Source organism: Bombus vancouverensis, chromosome 2, assembly GCF_051014615.1.
Source record: "Bombus vancouverensis nearcticus chromosome 2, iyBomVanc1_principal, whole genome shotgun sequence".
Classification (NCBI taxonomy): domain Eukaryota; kingdom Metazoa; phylum Arthropoda; class Insecta; order Hymenoptera; family Apidae; genus Bombus; species Bombus vancouverensis.
In genome coordinates this window covers 11,941,640-11,965,506 of record NC_134912.1, presented here as the reverse complement: position 1 = coordinate 11,965,506, position 23,867 = coordinate 11,941,640, and the positions used below count along the sequence as shown (strand labels likewise).

The 23,867-nt window shown below is 38.2% G+C and overlaps 1 protein-coding gene and 1 long non-coding RNA gene across 7 annotated transcripts in view; one reads left to right on the top strand and one right to left on the bottom strand.

The window, feature by feature from the left end:
- kug (FAT atypical cadherin kugelei) overlaps positions 1-23,867 on the top strand; it is a 500,026-nt gene that overhangs the window by 184,215 nt on the left and 291,944 nt on the right. The gene's annotated exons all lie outside the window — the stretch shown is intronic.
- On the bottom strand, positions 20,337-23,033 carry LOC143305151 (uncharacterized). Its single transcript, XR_013061869.1, has 3 exons — positions 23,000-23,033; positions 20,796-22,933; positions 20,337-20,677 (listed from the first exon to the last, which is right to left on the bottom strand). It is a non-coding gene; the product is annotated as an uncharacterized LOC143305151 (long non-coding RNA).

Below are 23,867 nucleotides of genomic sequence, written 5' to 3'. Positions count from 1 at the left end.
CTTAATAAAAGATTTTTATATAACATCATGTACTTTTAACTCTGGAAAAACATACAATGTTTCCAACGGTTTAACGATTCAGACTAATATTATGCATCCTTAATATCGTAAAATACAGAACTTCCAAACTCCAAGCTTCCTAAACTATAATCTTAAACCTAACTCTGCAAGTCTACACCTTTATCCCTTTACATTTTTTAAATCGCTAAATTTTGCGTGCGAGATATAATTCCAAATAATCCAGCGCGAAAATACCACCTTCGATGTGTACCACGCGAACATTCGGAAGTTTCCTCGAGAGACTATCGGCAGCAGTTGGACAGAGAGGCGATAACGCGATGATGTATGTTCGTGGTCCTGCCTACGACGCGCCTAACGCCTAAAATATGGCGTAGGTAAGGCGCGAGTCCGGTCCGGCCCACATCCGCACATCTCGTTCGCGGGTCGCGGAAGTCGCTGCTTGCAACTGCAACCGGCAGCGGCAGGAAAGAAGCTCGGCTGGCCCGGTGTCGGTGAAGTTCGCACGGAGGAAACAGACTGTGGAGAAGGAAGAGAGAAGCGTGCACGTCGAGCCGGGAAGACGAAGAAGAAGGCGGAGATGGAGTCGTGTGGGTACCCGGATCCGATGGCGCATGCGGTTCGCAGAACCGATCGGGAGAACCGGTTTTAGGACGTGTTTCGCGCCGTATATGCACGCCGGATCGTCGATAATGGACGGAAGAGCTGTCCGCCGACGGTGCCTCTCGTCTCTTTTTTTGCAGCTGAAACGCAAGCGGGAGACTCGTAATAATCCGCAGATGCGACTAGAATTCGATCTCCCGTGAGCATCGAGCCCCTGTCTCGGCCACGTCTTGTCCACCGGGACGAAGAGGAAAGATCGTTTCTTTGGATGGCTGGCTGGTCGCGACGACGACGATGACTCATCCCGTAGACCCATTTCTCGTGTTTACGGTGCGTAGGTTCGACGCGTTCCTTCAGTTCTTTCATCTTAGCGTTCCTGAAATGATAAGTATTGTTGAGTGTACTGCTTTTTCTACACGTGTAATAAGTAGCTGGTTAGTTTCGCATGTTAACTATTTTTTGGTTCCAAAGATTAAATATACGATTTCTTATAGGTTTTAAGATTGAAGCTGCAATAGGAAGATAGCTACATTTTCAAGTAATTTGAGTAACTCAGTGAAAACCAATTGATTAATTTACTTTTCTTTCATTCAATTTTATAGTTTTATAATGGTAATGATAGTCATTAATGGAGCGAAGCAGGGGAAATTTGTTCGATCTATGGCTTAAAATAAAATCGTGGAATGTATAGATCGATTGTCCCTCGGAGATAAATTCGAATGATTAGAAATATGTATATGATTAATTATCGATATATCTCTAGCTTGGTAGAAATCACTTGTTACGTTAACTGATCCTAATAGATCGATTGATCAACCTGACAAATAACCACATAGCCCGAACGCGTTTTATTGATTGAAAACTAACTATAATTGCTCGCCGCTTAATTAACTAGAAAACCTTGAGCGTTTCTTGATTAATCCATTCGTTTGTAATATTAACTACAATCACCCATCATTAAGCTTATATTAGCTGCAAGCGTATTATTATAAAGAATGCTACTTTCACCGTAACAAAAACTACGACATATACATCCTCGAATTATGAAGTAACTTATCAAGAGGATTATAGTTACACGAAAGTCCAAGAATCGATTGGTTTCTGACTAAATTCATTAGATAATTGGTTTGTTAGACAACATCCTAATTTGCAACAGCATCTGGAGAAGAAACTTCAGCAACGACGTAGTGGTATTTGCTGTAAGATCTTTGATCCACCACAGTATTTATGTAGATCCGTTGTAGCTAATCTGAGCGTTAGCTTCTAAATGAACCGCATCTTTGCCTTGCTACAGATACAGTGGCTACGAAGACTATTGGCACGTGGCCTTATTTCTCAATGAAATATTTTTTCATTAAGTTCTACATTTCATCTTCATGATCTTTCATCAATGCATACAATATATGCATATGTACATAGAAAATTTTTTTATAGTCAAATGTTTACAAATTTTGGATGAAAGAATTACTAAATGATACGGAATTTAATATACATGGACCTAATTGATTAATATGTAAATGTTATGATGGATGTAAAGATATGGCAATATTTTTGTAACCATTGTAGGAAATGGAAATTGCAAAAACGTTATGAATAATAAATTTCGATTTCCACCGGAACGTTAGGTCGATGATAAGTTTTGAAAAATGTCGTCGTTGCATATCCGTGAATTTTCGTACTTTTCAATGTGGTATCTCTTACCTGCGTTTTTCGGAACCACTGCAAGTGGCTGCTTTGATTTATATCGGCGTTCCCGTCTGCACGAAGGAAAATGGGTCAGATAAAAGTTACATAGTTTTAAAAAGGACGCGAAATGGATGAAATAAAATCTTTCTCGGTAGAAGCTCATGGTTTGCGTCTTTTTTTTTACAAGATCCTCTGGATAATATAAAGGTAGATGGAGAGAAATTTTGAGTAAGAGATGCGAAGTAAAACATATCGATGCAATAACGCGGGAAATTGGATAGTGAAACATTGATTTATACATTGATTTATACATTAGTTACGTGAAACCTCCTGTTGGAAATGAAAGATGATTTTATCTTTCGATGGAACGTTGAAAACTTTGTAAGTAAACCTTCACAGCGATGTATAACGGACGCGATACATTAGAAAACATATATTTTAAAAATGAGCTTTTACATCATTGAAGAAGCTTTCAAGGTATATCGTTCGACCTATTTTAAAAGATTCATTTTATTTTTGAAATCATATCCTCTTCTTTCGAATTAAGGCTTGGCACTTTTATAAAAATCGTTAATTAGGTGAAATTACTTTTCTGCAATTGAAATTCAGGTTAGAATTATGCAATTAATAATGTATCGCGAAGCTTCTCCGTAATAAATCTGCTCGTTTGGTTAAGGATCGTAAAAGAAGATTAAGCCCGCTTCTAATTTCATGATATAAACCCAGCTTGCAATTTAGTTTGAGATATGCATCCACCGTAATCCGTTAAAAGATATAATAATCGATGCAGCGCATATTTTCAAGCTTTCTTAATAATTTTTAAAATGACAAAAATTGCCGAGGAATGGAATCGCAGAGCGAACGTTAGCAGCCGGATAACATGACCGAGCTCGTGCTACACGAGAGAAAAATTAATATCCAACGAGATAAGCGGCAGGAAAATATAGAACGGCGATAAAACTGTGGCAAACGTTCTTTGGCACTTAATGTCCGGCGTGTAATTTACCACGAGTTCGAGGTAGTTAACTTCCACTTTGAAGTACGCTGGCCCGGGAAATTAGCTATAAACTCGAGTTTATCTGTAAACTTTTCTAGTGGTAAAACCCACCACTAAGGCGAATAATAAATACATTCTCTCGGTAATTATTATTTTTAATTAAGCGTCGCGACGCTGCGGCGAGGCGGCGACGAGTGAGAAAATTTCGTCGAAGACTGTAATTAAACGCGGAAAAAAGCATTTTTGCTTAAGGCGAATTAAGGAAGATTGAATATTTTATCAACATTACGGAAGTTAAACAATCTATCAATTAAAAATTTTAATTTCAACGTAAATATATTTTTGGCTTGTGCATTTAGTAGGTGCATCGAATTATGTTGTTCATATTTTATTCTGTTCAGGTAAATGTCTTCTTCTCTCGGAATTTTCAAAGATATATATTCGTATAATATTATTTTCAGATACAGCAAATGATGTCTGACTGACGTTCCAAATCTACTTTAAGCGTACTATTCTCCAGTTATCAACAACCTTATTTTCGGACACGGAATCTTGTTCGTGGCATGGATTATGGATCAAATACGACAAAAGCAGACTATTTATATCAAAGTACGATCTTAACTTTATATGTATGTGCTACTTGAGACATAGTGTTCAAACAGCAAATCAGTAGTCCCAAGAGAAGATTCGCAATAAAAGTAGTTCAGATGACACGTGAAATTGCCAGACGAAGCTAAATAACTTACGAATCGACTACGAGTTAAGAGCATTCGTAGATTTTTCTTTTTCTGCCGTTTCTCATCCGCAAGAACACGTATCCTGGTTACGGTACTATCGTCTCGCGAAAACTGCTAACACGTATATAGTCGAAGGAAACGTGGACGCGCGGCTCGCATATGAAACTGTCGAGACACGTGGAACACTAATTCAACGCACGTGTCACCTCCTGACACCGCGGCACGTGCAAGTTCTTCCGTGACCACTGTATGTGAACATTGTGAAGCAACTTGCCGACACGCGATAAATTTCGTCGTTTGCAACATCCTCGCGAATTGTCCCGTGCCAATGACACGCTACAACGCTGGATATTGCGCTAGCCAAAGGAAACTAGAACTCTATTCGATCATATATGTTCCCTTAATCGTGACATTAATCAAAATTGAATTATAGTGTTATGGTTAATCTTGAAAATTATTATTTTATGGCTGATGAAAATTCGAACACGCAAGAAAAATTCATCAACTGCGTCAACTATTGTACATATTAGATTTTTAAGAAATGAAACACTAATCGTATATATTATTATTAAAAGTGAGAAACTTCTAGAAAATAGAATCCATATTCCGATTTTTAACACGATCAAGGTAATCGGAACGTCGACTTTGCTTTCGGTATAATTACAGCTCGTGTATTTTACTCATGGACATCAATCGTTATAATCGCGCGAGTTCTCCAATTTCGAAACTGTTAAGGTTTTCATGCGCTCGAACTTGGCTCGATCGCCTTCACGGTCAAAATCATTCAAAGTCTCGAAAGGCCTCGCATGTGTCGTCTGTGCTCTCGAAAACCGTGTAATTATGCTAAATGAACGGCCACGCGGAAATCGAGACAGGAAAAAAATCGATAAGTACGTAATGACGCGTTGCAAACGGCGTACCGTCAATTATCAGTAATACATTTGCGTATCGATACGTCACGTGAAACTATTTTTGTCTCAGCGGTTGTTTTCGACTTACGAAGGCCGCCTTCCCTCTTGCTTTTACCTCGAAATTAAACCAAGATGCATTATATCCTGTAATATTAAACTGTTAATGGTTAATCTCGAGGAAAGGAAATTGTGTCGAGAAGGAGCAAACCGATAGAAAAATATTGAATTTGGTCTCGGCTCGGTGAACCGCGGTTTGGGTTCTACTCGTTTTGCCGCATGAATGCGTGAGAAAAGTCTGCGACATTCAGAAATCGTCGGGAGTTATACATCATCCGCGAATGATAGCGCCGTGCCATGAAAGTTATTCGTTTCAATGCGTACATTCATAGCGGTGGCTGAAAGTACCGACATATTCCGCCCGCTTTTTCCACGCGATCTCTGTCCATACCGAACGAATTATATTTACGAATTTTCTATAATTTATGTTACGGTAAACAGAAATCAATAAACAAATACATATATTGACGAATTAGAATTTGCATCGTGCTTTATTTTTATTGTGGCGTAACTTTATTAAAAAAGAATATATAATATTCGATATATAATAATATGTTCGATATGTTCAATATATTCGATAGAATTCGATATACTCTCTTTTATCGAGTTTTTATCGAATATTATATTATTAAAAATACTTTAACATTATAACAGAAATAAACACGATTCTTAAAATTACGTGTTTTCTCATCTTCAAAAGAATGGATATTTATCTGGAAACTTTCTCATTTCATTCAACGGATTTTATGTACACTGAGATTTCTTCATATCTCTTTTATGAAATGTTCCTATCTTGCGAACAGCTTTCATTCAGATCCGATGGATTCTTGCTCAGAAGAATTTTCGCTTTCCTCGGCAACTATCAATGGCGAATAACTTTAATGGAAGTTGTTCATCATCGCACGATACGCTTCATCGTGGCAAGATCGCTCGTGATCGGATACCTAATCGAAAGTCACGGCACGTTTTCCAGCCAGATCGGCATCAAGCTATTTCGATCGCGATCATCGAACCGCATACGGTCAACAATGACCCTGTTGAGGTTTTCTGTCCATGAAACGAAACGTTTCACGTTCTTCGCGTAAAAGGAGGACATTCATACTCGTTGAGACTTTCTTTTACGGACATAACGTTCTAGAAGTCGAAAGTGAATAAATATAGTGGAAGTTTGTAAATTTTTAAATATCAAAATTATTTTTAAACGTGTTAACTTATCTGAATTATTTTCGTTTTTTTTTTTTAGTCAATGCAAAAATTAAAAATTTTAGAAGTAACTTAATGTTTATAAACCGAGATCTCCGAGTATTTAACTTAATTAAAATGGGATAAGAAATAAGAATAATTATATTTCGGTGATATAGGCGAATCAGAGAACATCGTAGCTTATAAACAATTTCATGATGTTCGTCGTAATTAAAACGAAAATATAAACGTGATTGAATTAAGACTGAAGCAAATCGCGAAACGCTTTTCGTCGTCTCGTCGTCGTCTCGTCGTCGTCGTCGTCGTCGACGTAGCTTCTAAATAATTTCAGTTGCCTCGCGCGAGCAGTAGTTGCGTTTCATTCGCCTTTGTCGTGTTTAATTCTCGACGAGGCTGAAGAAATCACGGAATCCCATCAGCGCTTGCCAGGGCGAAATTCAATTCGCTGAAAGAACTTTCATTAAGACAGAAATTAAAACGAATCCAATAAAACCCGATTAAGTATTAATTGTTTCATTCGACTATTTGCCGACGGCCGGCGAGAATTCTTCACGGCCACGCTCGACAGTTAATTTTATCTGCTGTAGCTTCCAGCAGATGCGACCATGACTTTTTAATGTTTCCTTCGGAACGCTAATTGGAAATGAATTTACAACGCGAATGAAGCATTTGTCGTTTTCGAGACGTTGAGCGTCAAAACTTGAATATTTTATTCAGTTATAATTTACATATAATATAAAGGTTTTAAAAGTTAAAAGTAAACGCTACCTGATCGCAGCGTAAAGTTTTAACAATGATAAATATTGTAATAAATATAAATTTAAATATAAATTATAATATTTGAGATTTTAATATTGAGGAAATATTTACGGAACATGTTTTCCTTAAGCTTTAGGTAGATAGAAAAATTCCAAGAGAAAAGAGAGATTAGAATTTTTCTATAAAGCCCAATTTCAAATTTCATGCTTATTTTAGTTTACTGAATCTTTCGAAGCATCTATACGTTGATCAATTTGAATCGATTTTCGATCTGATGCAACTCTTGACAAATATGTTCGTGCACCTGCTGAATCCACTAGGATTACTCGTACCCCGAAGTGTGTATTTGTATTACAACGTACTCTTGATACTCGCATTCGTTCGGTATTTATTCATATTTCCAACGCAATACAATCGTATTTGATCCGTATTTTCATGCGTACCATCAACAATGGATTGGTAGATAAGACGATTAAGATGGTCGCTGTAAATTACGGCCGCTTTGATTTTACGTGAATGAGGTGCGATTTCACGATGTGAATGATGAAGCAAATACTTGTTTCTCCGCGAGCTCTTTCCGCTTATGAAATTTAATAGGATTAAATATATAATTTTTAAAATACCTATATGTAAATTAATTTTTTCCAATCATCTAATAGATGATATCATAGAACGTACACGTCCGCTTGTTATCGTGTCCAGCGATATCCTCCAGTAAATAACGTAACTCGTTCACTAAGTTTTCTTAATTAACTGGATTTTTCAAAGAAACTGCATCGTTTGCTTGTGAACAGGTTCTAGAAGGCGCGAGCAACTTTGTAAACAGAATTCTGCCAACTACTTGTTAAACGGTTGATGAAACACACGCAAAAGAAGTGCAATTGCAGTTTTCTCTCATTGCCTTTCCTCTTTCTGTTTCTTTCGTTTTTCATTCGCATCGTTAGAAAACTTCCAGCGATTCAATTCCTCCATAAAACCTCAAGTATTCGAGTGTCTTCCGCGTAAGAAACGGTTCATTTTTTGATAAATGTAGTATATTTCTCGTATCTTACGAGATTATGAACTTCCCCCAATTTTTACTAGTCTCATGAAACGGCTCTTGAATGTTCTCGAATTAAATTTAACAATATTATAGAGAAATCAGAATTTGTTTGTATAATTTTCTGTTATAAATATGGCAAATTAGTATAAAACTGTTTTATGCATGAATGAATACATTTCATTAACCTTCTGTAACTAGCATTTCGTTTGCATACGAGGGGAACAGATTATAATTCGTTATAATTCGTTCGTTTAATTCAAAATTTAATATTAATTATGCAAGTAGCAATTGTCGCAAATAAGTGATTTCTATCAAATGTTCAAGTACAGCATTGCATTAATAAAATGTATAATAGTACAATGGTAGACAAATAAAATGATATTAAAGAACAATTAGCACACAGTTATACAATTTCTGTATCACATAGCGTTATAATCTTTGAATTAATTTTTAAAACATACTTTAATCGCCAACCATTTAATATTGCTCTAATTAAAAAATATACAAATGTACAAATAATCTCCCATAAACATTGTTTACGAAACATAATGTACAACGTAAGATATTGTATAAAATATCAAATAATCGAACCACAGATTTATAGTATATATTCACCCCTTATTTCAAACCCTTCAACAGCACACTCTGACCCAAATACAAACGAAACTCAGTACGCTGTAAGCTCGATTCGTCGAATCCGTAGAAGTTCCTGATTTATTCGGTACGGTTCGCAGCTTCCGTGTCAACAGAAATCAGCAAGCCTGAAGTTTTTATCGGATTCTAGCTATCGTTGCGGGTTAGGTCGACGGGGATAGCCTATATTCTAGTTACTGTAAAATCGAGAAACCGACTGGGAATCACGTTGCGGCGGCACATCGAGACATCACTCAGAACAGTGTTAATTAACGAGGTTCTAGGTCGTTTTGCGCGAAAGCATCGCCTGTCTGTCGGATGTGCTCGGGGAACAATCACAGTTGCCAAAGTTCAAGCTAATCAAGTTGCACAGTTTACAGGTCGGTGATGAAGCGACAGCACGGACTTTGACTAATTCATCACCGTACATTGAAATACTTCGCTCGTGGACTATTCGAACCGTTTCGATTATCGTGAATGTTCTTTCCTCTCTTGGCAAATGATACATAATTCGTTCTAGAAAATATGTATATGCACAACGAAGGTAGTAAAACTTCAGTGAAGTCGAAGACGAAGTTCGAGTGGATCGTGCGTGACTAGAGTTCGTTAGCTAGAAACTTTACAATCCGAAGTCGATGGAGCACGTACCTTTTCTTTACGCTGACAGCAATAACGAGTTGGATGGTTTAGTGTCACGAAACGGTGTATTCATCGGATCAGATGACACGTTGCTCGTAAAAATTAAGATTTATTTTTCGGTTGTGCATTGTTTTAGGTGCTTGTACATTCTTATAGCGTTTACGAAGTGTTCGATAATTTTGATTTATAGACATTATCTCGTTAATATGTTCTTTCGATTACAAATAAATTAATGCAGATGTAAATGACTGTATAACGCATTGTCCCGGAAAGTCAGAAGTTAACGCAACATCGTTGTATAATCTGCGGAGGTTATTCAAAGATAGGTATTTTAGTTGACATCAGAAGGTACTATTTTAAAGACACTAGGAGTTTCAACATTGAATTTGTTCTAAAGAAAACTCTTTCTATTTCGTAATCTGTCATTTCACCTATCGCACTTCTACTCAACAATTTCAGGGACGATACAACACCTATACGTTATTTTCTGAATAAATTTAGCGACAAAAGAAATCCTGTGGTAGAACATTTACGTATTAGGTTGTCCGAAAAGTGTCTTTCTTTTACAGACACGTCTTTTACAACAACGCATTTTTATTCAAACATGAAACCTAATCTGTCGAACGTTGTGATCTGTATTTTGATAGAACAAAATGGACCATACGTAATTCGATAAAATAATATAAAACGGAAAATGTGCATCCATTATTTCCTTATAAAACGAAAGAAACTTTTCGGATGACCTAATACAAGCAATCCCGTTGCATTGCTCGTAATTACCATAAACATTTTCTCTTAGTCACGTCACCGCAACTCGCATTTAATTGGTTTGGTTAACAGGATCGTGAATTTTTTCGGTCATGCGGTAATCAGCGAACTTTTCGAGTGGGGAAAACGACGAATAGCACGGTTGGCTAATAATTAATTAGGAAGCGGCCGATGCTCGATGATTGGGTCGGTGATCGCGTTATGGGTATCGCGGCGTAATCATCCGAAAGCATTAGGAGCATGCGAATAAGCACGGTATTATCCAGGCTAATGGGAATAAAATTATTGTTCCTGTGAGTCGATCGACCGTTCCAGCTAACGTCGCTGGTTTGTTGTTTGGCCTCGTTTGCGATGGTCGATTTCAGCCTTCGACGATCGCCGCCGATAACCGAATGATCTTCATGGTGTGTGATTTTCAACTCGCCTTTGGGTTTTTAACATCGAATTACCATTTTTGATGGCCCGCGATAGACTTTGTGGTCGTTTTTGCGGTTTTAATGAATCTGTAAATCGGTGTTCCTGTTTCATATCGAAATTATAGGTTCTCTCGTACGGGAAACTATTAGTATTATCACAGTAGGTTATTATAATCCGGGTTTATACTGGACGTTGCACTAGTATTATCAAACTTCCTTTTTCTCTTATTTTCCAAGAACATTGTAACGAATTTTTAACATTGCCAGGAAACTTCTTCGTAAAATAAAAACTTTGCCGTTCTTATTCGTCGTTATTATTGTCGTTATTATTCGTAAATTTATTATTTTCTATCTTTTTAACTACATGTTTTCGTTATATTTTGTCTTTCAATTACGACTCATCGATACACACATACATATTTCCACTTATTGCAATACATCGTGACCAGAGTACATTAAATTTCTCATTTCCTGATGAGCCCAAAACGGATTAAAATCGGCTAATACTCGATCAACTACTCGAATTATAAATTATTTCCTTGACTCGTTAAATCGCGAACCGCAGTTAATTTCACGATGGGCCGACATATCCGACATACATTATCGAATTAAAGTAACTCTTTTTCTACCACCCAGCAGCCACGAATTGTTTCTCCATTAAATTATCGCTGTACACTGATCCAAGGCGATCGATGATCGAGTAAGATAAGCCTGCACACGAAATGTCGTGCGTTACCAACCTGAATCGACTATGTTTTTTCGCGTTTTCCATTTAACAAACTGAAACACGAGGAGCCACGATACTGTTCGCCAGATAGAAGAGGCGAGGCTCGGTATATCATTGAAATAGCGCCAAGACAGAAACGGTAGGAAAAGGATTTCCAGATAAAAATTCAATTAAAACGAAATCCTTGGCCAGCAGTTGTTCTTGAAACGTTGCAAATAAAAATTCGATTGCATCGTGTTATTAGGATGCATTTAGAAGGCTCGCCGAGAAAATAGCTTGTGTGTATCTTTTTCTAAGAACGACATAAATACATACGAGAAATGATACATAGGTCTTGTATTTATCTACAGAAAATTTTTACAAATGTTTCTTTATGATATTAACGACATTTAATTTCTTAATATTTAGAAACGTACAGAGATATTTTTATTAAAATTGACTCTTCCCACAATTCTTTCAAATTAAAGATCTTATCTTAATAATAATAAAAGATTGGTATCATAAACCGATTGTCTCGAGTATATCATCGAACAATAAGCAGTTTGAACGTATCATCAATTTTAATAGAACAGCCTACACAGACGGAAATCGTATTCTATCGTTGTCACATCGTACTGTATCCTCCTCTCTAGTTTCTCGGCTTTTATTCATTTGTCTCGCATAATTGCCACAAGACAATCGATGTATCAATCTAATAATAAATTCAGTTGCTTCAATGGCGTAAAATGATCGTGAAAAAATACAGTAGATTGAAAATATATTTACAGTTACGGAAACGATCTTCGTAACGTGGTCGACTGCTTTTACAAGAGGAAAAGTCGACGAGGACGGTGAAGGAGGACGAAATTGGAATTCAATCGAGACACCGGTGAAATCTTCACAATTGAAAAGTACATCGGGAAATATAATACTAATTGGATTGTTACCGGGATTGTATCGCGCAAACACAGTCGTCGCCAATAAAATCAATCTAAAAGCAGTTACGATTTTCGTCGCTTAATAACGTCGATTGATTTTACTTTTCTACCTATTTTTTTCTGCTTTCTCTGTTGAAGTTTAGCGGAACTGGTATTCGACCGCACTTTGACGAAGCAATAAACGTAACGTATGCTCGGAAGGCTATTTGTTTAAAGGTTTGATTCTTTGTTAAATTTTATACAAATCACACTTATTTTTATCTGATATTTCCGTTAAAAATGCGCCATCGACGAGATATGAGATATTACTCATTCAAACGAAGAAATTGATACACGATAAGATGACAATTGATTCGCGATCACAATTAAAATAAAGCTGGTTAGTTGAACTATTGGTACGGCTAGTCGAAATTGGTACGTACAAACTGATTTCGTCGTTCCAATGAACGAAGTAATTTACGAATAACGTCGATACTTCTAAAAATAATACACTGAGAAAATAATATCCAGATCGATCAATTAGCAAAATTACTTGTAGAAATACAAGATTTACTGAAATATTGCATATTCCATTCGTTCACGATGTTTCAAAGAATAATTCTTTATTCTTCTTCCGAAGACTAATTTCTGCAGGCTAATATTACCTTAAAGCAATATTTTATTTGCAATTTTTTCGATCAATTTACATTACCAAATGCTGTCTTTTAACATTACTGCTATAAAAGGGAATTCCAGAAAACCATTATTATTTCCACAACTTAGATCTTACAATTTCATGCAATTTAAAAAACCTAAAATATGTACAATATTATAACAAGCCATTGTTTGATCGTTAACGGATTTATCTTTTTTTTTTTTTCCTATCTTCCATAGTAGTAAAAATAATTTAGATACGCAACTTAAGACTCCCTTTAGGGAGACATTCGCTTGTAGAACGTGAGCATCATCTTATTCGAAACAAAGGTGTAAAACAGAAGATAGAAGGCTTGACCGAAGTATCTGTGAAGGCATCCTTTCGCGTGTAAATCACACAGGCGCTGGAGCAGGCGAGTTTGCGCGTCACAAAGCCCGAACTTTTACGTTTATTTCCCATCGGCGAAGTAGCCGTTTCCTTTGCCTTGCAACCGAGGGCTAGCAGCCGAGAAAATTGTTTCTCCGATTGCTGGCGTCGAATTCGACTTTGTCAGCCACTCGAATAGTCTACATAAGCTGGCAGCCAAGCAAAAGGATAGTCGGGCTTGGATGCCTTCGACGTGAAACTTCTCCGACGCCAAAGAGGAATTCGCGACGTTCCTTTGCGCGTATTCGATGCAGATACCTCTTTTCCTCCTTATTACCATCGCCACTCACCATCTCCTTCTCGCATGTGTATTTATCAGAATGGAAGATCCGAGACTGTTTTATCGCTTGTATCAGTGTCGCTGTGCATCGAATTGAAATTCAATTAGCGCCCGGTTTTCCCCTCGTTTGCACTGAAAACGAGATCCAGATGGGCGCGATCAGTCGTGTTAATTCCGTATTAACGTGTTGGCGCGAAAATACGGGTCGTACTGGCTGGTTTTTCGTTTCGATTATCGTAGGTGGACCTTTGCCCTCTCGCGAAGGATCACGTGAAATGAAAGATTAGCGAGATTAGTTATATTTGGAATGGGAGAGTTGGATACGAACCACTTCGAAACCATGCTTCTCTATAAATTCAAATGGATAGAATAATAACAACTACAGACATTGTTTCTAAAAATGTTCCTTTAAAATTTGGGAAAATCAAACTTACAGAATATCATTAGCGAAATTTTACAAGTCGCTTATAATACGCCGAGTAACAGTGCGAATAATTTTTCTTGTATAACGGTAATAATTTTGGTAATAAATCAAATGAAATTTTGCTATCAAATATTACAGACCGCGAATTGTCTGATTATCTTATTCGATATAAAATTGTAGAATTATAAAAAAAAGTCTATAACTCGTACCCTGCAAGTTATCAATTTACCACTATTATTAGTTGGTAAATTATTGTATGAACATCTACATGCAAAGAATTAACAAACAAAGCAATGATTGAGTGAATTGCGATAGAATAAAGAAAGATTCGTTTCCTCAGTCAATAACGATAGACGATGGAATCCCGACCTTTCCCTGTTGTTTCGCTTGGTAATTGAATTTTTCCCGCTGCAAAGAGAGACATAAGGCAGTACACGCAAACGTTACGTAACATCGGATACAATGTGTATACAGTGGGTTTGAGCGTTGCAGACTGACCGAATCGGCAAACCAATAATTTCAGTTGGCGTAAATGTTTACGGACGTGGATAGGTAAGCTGCATTAAATCGTACTAGTCCAATGTGGTAACCCGCGAGTGTGACGTCGCATCCGGACCAGGATAATTCGTAGCTGGAATGTTGAGCGGTACAGATCACCCGAAGATCAACAGTGTACAGAATTACGATGTTAGCGTACTTGAGTAATATCGAAATCGAAACGTTAGTTTAACGTTTTCTATTTGTTCAGACTTATTACAGCAAATAATATTTTAATATTATCAATATTTTAATAGCACGGCGAGCGATATTTAAATAATTTTTGTTTAAATATGAAAGAAGAAGCACATGTTTAGCTCCAAAATCAAATAAAAAGACAATTTTGGTAACATGAGACAAATTGATAACATACGACATTTTAAAACTGTTTCTCTCTAAAAGATACGTTATAAGTCTGAAATAGATAATTTTAGTTATAGATACCTCATCAGAATAAGAAGCTGTAATATTTTTACGGTCAATATTTCTTTAATATCATATATGTATATAAAAAACGAGAACGAAAATTCTGGCTTCATTTTCCTATGGAACCAAAGTCTTATCTCCCATTTCTCGGGGAAATGGGGTTGATTACTGTAAAAAGGGTGGTAGGGTCGATAAGAGAGTTCGATCTCGAAACGCGTAGCGAAACGTTGGTCTGCGTCATGGAGGAAACAAATTGAGGACGATAGATAGAAGCGGCGGACCACTGTCAGGATGGATAGTCACTTAAATAAAAACAGCGAAAGGAATCGAGGCAAAACGAGTAGGAACGCTGACCCGCGTTGCGTCAGGTGTTAGGAGATTCATGGCCGTCCGTTCGCTCACAAATGACGTCGTTACATAAGTACACCCTTGGCCGGGGCCACTTCCGACGATGAAAGACACCCTTCAGCGTAGAGGTAATGGAAGTAATCATTCTATAAAGTCATTTGAATTTTTATCCCTTGGGAAATCGCCGGTCGGTTTATCTTCCTTGATACGCTGAGACACCGGTTACTTCACTCTAAATGGAGAACGCGTTCTACGTGCCTGAAAATAATATATCCTTGGCGAGTTAACCACGGTTGAAAAATCCCCGAACGATTAAATTACTTCCTCGATTACGTTTTTCCCTCTCCCGTCGATCAATCGCCTCAGAATTTATAATGGAAATTTATTTTCTACTTGGTGAAAGGTAGCCCGAGTTGTGCACTGTGTTTAATTTAGAAGAAAACGAAAGGAATATGTTTAATTAGGGACTGGTAATAAGCAGCTATCGAACCTTCGATCAAATTAAAACGATTAACTAATTCTGTGTATATCCGTCTCGATATTATCAATTATTCCATGTAGCATCGTATCGGGGCTCGGTATGCGAAAATGAAAAAGATTCGATATATCGTAGACTTCATCTTCGAAGACCCTTCGTTTTATTTCCATCGCGTCGAATGACTCGTTTCGCGTGCAGGTATCGTTCGTTGAAAGCAAGAACAACATCTTCGGATACTCCGCGACACGTACCTCGAGCCGATGAAGGCTCGAAGGCAATCGCTACTCAGCGGGATCGAAAGTAATTCCAGCTATTTGGTTTGCACGTTACTGTACGGTTGATCGACGTTTTGTCTGACGGATAAGGTGATGCTCCGATGAACCGTTTGATCAATAATCGTTCTTCTTCTAAGATAATGGTCACAGTGGCTGGATGTGTTCGGATGAACTACTCTGACGAATACATACGTCACAGCAATTAAATATGGATATAGATTCTTATGATTGTATGCGATCTTCACACGTTTCGTTCGTCGAAATTTACATAACGAAGGTATTTACAAAATTCATGAAATTAATGTGTATGATATCGCAACGAATATATCACAATGCTGAGAATTAATAAAAATTAATACAAAAATAAAGATATGAAACAGAGGTGACCAGATTTCTCGAGAGTACCGTAAACACCCCCGTAAATGTTCTCAGCTCATTTTTCCTTGCTCCAAGACACGACATCGTTCCTTCTAAATTTTTCCCCGTTTTTGCGTTTCAGTAATAAGCAAGAGAGTGCTCTCTACCGCGCTACGTATCAGGATGCAGCGAAATCGTTTTTCTGGCAACCTTCTGTCCGAGAGAACTTTGAAATATCTGGCATGCTAGTGCCTGAGATGAACGGTCTCTCGTAATTAAGCGACGCCAGCGGGGGGTGGCGACGGCGCGAGTACTAGCGAGGCGATTGCTCTTCCGGAACGAGTCGCCGCCGGAAGGAACGTCGATCTTTCTCGCGTGATTTTATTCCTTCTCTTCGTCTCAATCTCCGGTGCCTTTCCTCTTTTTTCCACCAATCGAGAAACGCAGGAGCGAAAAAAGAGTATAAAAAGGACGAAAACAAGAAGCGGGATCAGTTGGAAAACATTTTCATGAAAATAAATTTGTTTTTGCTATTTTTCCGCGGATTGAAAAGTCTTTTGGGGCGAGGAGAGGGGCAGAAGCTTCTCGGACCGTGAATTGGATTCCGACCAACTTTGATCCTTCCAGACTCGTCCCAAACTCCCTTCCTTCGGAAATCATGCCTGCCATGAAAAGAAACGCCCAGTCGACCACTCCTTCCTCTTCGAATTCATTTATTAATTCCCTTCCAACAACTTCTCTTTACCTTGTTTCCTCTCCTTCTTGTTTGTTCTAACTGATAGCTGTTTGTTTCTCTACCGAGTTCTTTGTCATTTGCGTTAATTTAGTCAATATGCGCGATCGGGAATTTTATTCTTCGTCGTACTTGATAATAAATTATGATAGCGGAGAATCATCTAGGTGTTCCTTTCGCGAAAGTTATTCTTAATATTTCTTTTATAATGAATGATGATGGATCTTGGAAGCTTTTGAGCTGAACGTTAAATGCGAAACACTTTTTGCCACTTAACTCTAGTGTAAGCAACCATTTCTATATTTTTTTTTAACAACCTTTTTATTCCTTATGCTCATCCTCTGGGTATTTTTATGTTGAACTTTGCTGCGAAGGTTTTAAATATTAATCTCGGTAATCTGCAGCATGGAGGTTGCCTACTTAAGGGTCAATGGAGAATTCTGAATTACCTTTAATACCCGATGTATTTCCAACGAAATTTTATTGTAGAAGTTCCATTGCGTCCCTCTTTCTTTTTGTACGTAATGAAATATTTATCAAAAACCTCTCAGAAAAACTCGTCCGAGGACACGTCTGTTTAACAGAATCTGATACTTCCATTTTTACGAAACGTTTAGGCATTTAGATTTATGGATTCTATAATGGAGCTGGGAACACTCAGGTGACAATTTTGATTGCCTTACAGTTAAGTTGTTTGCTCACGTCGTGGAAAGAGTTACCCACAAAGAGTTGCCTAATCAAAGAGAGCGGCTGAAGATCGACAAACTCCGTTTTACGCTGTGTATAATGTGTATATAAGGAGAAAATCTCAAGCAAGAAGCAGTAGTAGACTTTCTTGGTTATTTTGTCAACTGTTAGAAGACCCTCTTTCGTGATTGGAAATCTTCGGAAGCTAACTAGAAGTCACCGAAGTTCGTCTTCGAGTTGAACAGCTCGTAATTTCGAGAACTTCCTTGTCGATGGAAGATGAAAGAGAACGAAATTTTTCATAAGATGCATAAACATGTAAAAATATAAGAAGGATGACTTCGATTTCCTGGGGAAGAAATCAAAATCTGTTTACGTACAGATGTTTTTTACATATCGACTATTTTTAATCCGAGCTTTACACGTTACTATTTTTATACATTTTTTATTAATATTACGATTATTGAATTATCTTCTATAAAATACTTTCATTTGCGAAAGATATCCTCTGCTGAAAGAATTTGTGAGAATTGGATTCGATCCGCGCAACTTTCTACAAAAGTGTAATTTACTTTTTTCTTAGAAAAATTCTTCATAAGAAAAAAGAACACGTAGGGAAATGCAAAGGAAACGAAGAATTTTCCAGCACCGTGTTCTTGGTACTTTTCATGCTTTCTCCGCGCGATTGTTCTTGATGCATTTAACGTTTATTCAGTTCCAAACTCGATTCAAAGTTTTGCCTCGTGCGGAACATGTTGGTCAGTTTGCAATTCGAAAAATAATATCCTAGGCAAACCGGTGGGGTATAACCGCGGACATCAAGTTTGTCAGCTTGTCGAAGAAAGTTCGGTCTCCGGAGCATCTCTGGTAACCGGATCCGCCGACTTCTATAAATAATTCTTATTTGGATTTATGGATGTAACGTACGCTCCAACTTTGGAAATCGACTTCTCCCAGGGCCGGCCGTGCTCGTGCGAGGACTCGCCAACTTCTTAACGAGATACCGGTGTTTTTCTGAAACGTATAGTACGTGCTTGAAATGTGGTCGAATATGGTTATTACGTATTACCTCTTCCCATTCACAGAAAAATATTTACAGAATTATGGAAACATTGAAGTGTTAGAATTTATCGTCGATATTAATGGAATAAATTATTCTTTTTATATATTTTATCCCTTATTAATTCTATACATTTCTATTCAGACCGCTTAAGGCGTCTCCGATAGTATTCAGTGTAGCTTATGAATTTCAAATTGCATTTACGTTTCCATGAAGACGATGATATACTTGTAGCCTATGTTTCTTTATGTTTTCTTCGTCCTATAAATATTATTTTTTAATCGCTTTACTACGTATTTAATCTTTCCAATTTTGAAGCTGGTATAGATAATATCTGGAAACTTTTGAACGGGAGTGTATGTAGAACGTAAAAGACATTTTCTTAGGCTTTCGTATAACGTAGAAAGGCTTTTCATGTAACGTGAAAAGACGTATAACGAGTTTCGTAAAAACCCGTATTTTTCGCGTTTAACCTGTAAACTTTACCACGAATCACGCGACAAAGGATTAAAGGGACAAATTTTCATGTCGCTGTAATCGCGAGAAATCCTCAGCGTACAAGGAACGTAGCTTGAACGCGTCGCATTAAGAAGAGCAAAAAGGCATAGACGGAATATAAGAGGATAATAATTTGTTTCGTTCGTTCCACTTGACGAAGTGGCAAAATTCTAACGTGAACACGGGCGAGCGAGCATTTTTTTGAAGAAAGACGGCTACGAACCTTTCGAGGAAAAATCAAGGTAGCCGAGTTGAAAACGAGTAGCCCGGAAGATTGAATCATACTCGGTCAGGCGATGCTTTTCTGCATTATCCTCGACGTTTTTCCGCGCGGAAATAAAGCTGACAAGGACCGCGGAAGAAAGGCTAAGTAGGTGGAGAAGGATCGAGGGACGAAAAGAGTTGGAAAACCTCGAACGAAAGTCGTGAAGGTGGTAACCGAAGTGTACCGAAAGAAAGCCTCCTCCGACCATCTTTTCTTCGTTAAGAGATTCGTCGGAATTAAAGCGACGTTTCGTTCTCTGTTTACGAGGATCGGCAACAATCGCCGAATTCTCCGAACCAACCCGGAAATCTTTTAACAAAGAATCAACGGAACTGTTATCGCGAGTCTCGTAGGCTGTTTCCGCGAACCTTTCAACGTTGGGACCACAGCCGCTCAGCAAGACGACTACTACGCTGGCTATAGTCCGTCTGAAATCAATTGGTCGCTCCAGGCCATTCATGGCTCTACTCTAGCCCCACGTTATCGTGTCTTGGCTGTAACTAGGGATCGCGATTTTCACGAGTACCTCTCGAACGGAATTGCACTTAATCTTGAAAGTTAATAGCCGGAAATAAGTTTTAGAATATTTTTGTCTGTTTCTCGATTTAACGGTGCGCGAACTTCGTATATAATAATAGGATACGAGAGAGTTGAAAGAGATCGGACGAATAACGTGAAGGTTATTTTACGACGAACATTACGAGCTATAGAATTGGAAATGTCGAACCGTTAATTTTATTAAGTAAAACGAAGAGATGTTTGGGAAGGATGCTTAAGAATTTGTCGTTGAAACAGAACTGTACAAGTAATTACCAGCTTGGAGAGCTATTTTAATTGCTCGATTATATCCTTCCTACTACAAACCACTGAAATGTAATATCGTTTCAAGATATCGATCAGAAAATGGCTTTAAACAACGAACTATAATCTTGGAAATCACAGTGTTTGGGTCTTCGACGGCCGATGGTGTGTAGCTCTTCCGGTCTGTTCTCCTCCCGGAGCCAAAGCGATAGCAAACAGGCTTTCCCTGGCGAAATTCCATCTAATTAATTTCCTCGGCTCGGCGTAGCCAATTCGAGTCGACGACGAACGGGCGTGGTCGTTCTAGTCGCAACTGTTTTCCGGATTTCCGTCGTCTGGAACGTGAGAAGAGAAATGGTAGAGAACTATGGGAGGAACATGAAAGCGAGAAAGCGAAAGGGTATCCCAGAACACAGAGAGAGTCGACTGTGTCGGTGTTTGTCCCGGGCTAACCTGTGTACACACGTGCTTCCTCTCTTTCGGCGGCCATTTAAATTCAATGTTAAACCAGCGTGTTTCCTCTTCTTCCATTCGTTGGTCGTCTATCGCGCTACTACGAAGGACAACGAATGGATCGTCGTCTTTGTCGTTAGGAAATCCTTCGAAAGAGAGTGTCTGCTCCCTCGAATGTATCCAGCAAGAAGTATGTCGACTATCACGGAAGGTGGCAGACATCGTCTTCGTTCGACCGGAGAGAAAGAGAGAGAAAGAGAGGTCGAGTATGCAAATGAACAGCCCGGGAAGGTGCATTGATATGCAGGTGAGGCGCCATCGACGGGCGTCGAGGTGGCTGTGAATGCTCGTTGCATTTCGCAAGAGAATGAGAACCATTAACGCGCTTCCTGGCTCTCGTCTCCGTTGCTCTGCGCCTCTTCTCCTACTCCTACCGGCCGTCGCGCATTACGTCTACGTGTCGTGCCGCGCTTTGATTGACTAATAGCTGTTTCCTCCGAATTGCTGTCGCTCGCCTTAGTCCGTGTCACCAGTATACGCGTTCATCCTAGATGCATTCGAAATGTTGACGCCCATTCGTTCCCTATTCCGAATGCGAGATTCCTTTACCATATCACCGGAGATGCCGTTTTCCAAGTTCGTTATCTATTTATCGCTGCTATATCCTCATTCTACAATGCCAATCGTAGTTTGTTTAAAACTTATGTTCAATCGTTGTCTAGTAAATATTCACGATTGATGCAAATTCCATTGTTTTAAATTCCGAAAATATAATTCTACTTCCAAATATTTCTCTCTTCCTCCAAGGAATACGTATTTCTTCTATCATTTTATGCGACCTTCGACAAATATGCCCAGTGCTTTATCTATATTGCAACCTTATTTACTTCAAAAACACCATTCTCTGTCAGTGATTACAAAGGAATCAAATATGCATCAGTTTATCGCGACTATTATTCTTCTCCCCTCACGAAGTAGAAATAGAATGTGGCGCATTGTTTGCCACGAGATCGTTTCGCGTTGTACAATAAGATCTTGTTCGAAATCCAGAATCCTTGACTGGCTCGCGGTCTCCGAAGAACGAACGATCCTCCGGCAAAGGGAACGTAAGAACCAGCTTCGCCGTTATTGGCCGCCATCGCGATTTATCACGAGCTTGGGGGTACGAACGGGGAAACGAATCGTTCCCCGGAGCACTCAGCCAATAGGAGTTCCGTATCTCGTTCCGTCGACACTTACCGCAAAGCGCATTGGTATCCACGCGCAAAAACCATGCAAAAACAATTTCACGAATGCCAATCGCGGCTCCTTTTTCTCCCGATTTTCCTTTACCGTCTCTATCCACTTGCTTGCCACCCTGATCGCTTCGCGAACACGCTATTAACGTGACTGCACAGGGAAGCCAACCAAAAACTCTCGGATACCGAATTTTTAGGAATTGAAAGATGATCCGATTTGTGCTCGAGGATTGATGCTTTGGTTGATGGCTCTTGGATGGTATATTATGTAGAGTTTCACTCGATCTTTTCTTCGGAAACTTCATGGCAAATTCTCCATATTTTAGAGCTTTCAGATATGTCTTCTTATAATGTAGTGAGTATATTACTCTTTGTGTGTTGATATTTACTCTGTTCACTTGTGTTACTTTATCCGAAGATTTGATAAATTTGAAGAATTCCTGCTTTCTAGCGATCAGGTTCATAGCGCTATACGATAAAATGTTTTTTTCTTTAATTGTAATATGTACAAATTACATCATTATGGATACATCTCTTATGGAAAGTAGAATATTATACGATATAAATATGGTAATATTATTAAATATGAATGTATGGAAATTTAAGCTGTAAATTACCACTAAAAGCATCATGATTATAGGCGCAGATTCCATATTACACGAGGATTAAAGCAGAACTGTAGAAACCGATAGGTTGTATTAGATACGCAAAATAATAATCATATTTTAATCTTTCGTTAGTTCTGCAACAATCTTCCTTGACAAATATATTAACAAGTATTGCCAATTAACTATTTACGGTAGATCACCAGTGATCAACCTACATGCGTAACCTATGCATAGTGAAATCTTGCACAACAGTTATTCCTTGAGCGTAACAAACGTCTCTTGCTTCCAGTCACTGTGATAATAATGCAGCGTTAGTATATAAATGTAATTTAACCGTAACGAAATACTTAATAATTACATTTCTCACGCCCAATCTTCTAACATCCGTCCGCCTATAAATGTCTGTTTCTACTGGGCGTTGGAATCCCGTCATCGAACGTGTTTGCATATGATTCACGACGATGACGTACGACCTATAAATACACATATGTATACGTATACCTCGTATTTCATTCATCTAGCTCTTGTAATACCGTTCGCAAGAGCTTATTTCGAGACTTGGAAAAATGGTAGGAAAAATGTATTTTAATCATGAACGGATAGGCATATCTTTGTAATTTCACGTATACGAATACACGTTTCCCTATCTACAGATTGTAATAAACAAAGATGGATAGAATTATTATAGCATAGGTATTTGATAGTCCAAAATTGAACGACAACTCGAAACATTAGCCATCTCTCATATCTATTCACATACTACTCAAACGATCCCCTATCCACAAGAACATAAACAACCAAATCCAATATTCTACCCCAGATATACTAAACTAAACAACATTCTACGCGAAATCCAAAATTGAAGCAGCCGCCGAAATAAGAAGGCAGTTCCACTTTTCTTGATTCCACTTGATTTTAGAAAACTAACGATATCCATCTGAAAATCTATCAAAGTCAAACAACTTTTTGAAACATAGTCGACTAATGCTTGTAGTAACAAACTTACACATTTTTGAACATGAAACCTGTACCTTTCTTTCTCTTCCAATAACTACAATTTAAATGTTGGAGTAGCCACTTTTTTCTGCAAATCTTTCAGTTCTTCTTCACCTGTTCGTCCAAATTGACATTCCTTGTCAAACTCTATCCAACCAACAGCTAACCAAACCGAACATATCCACATTTCTCACCCATAATTGCTTCCTAAATCAACACGCAACCAATAC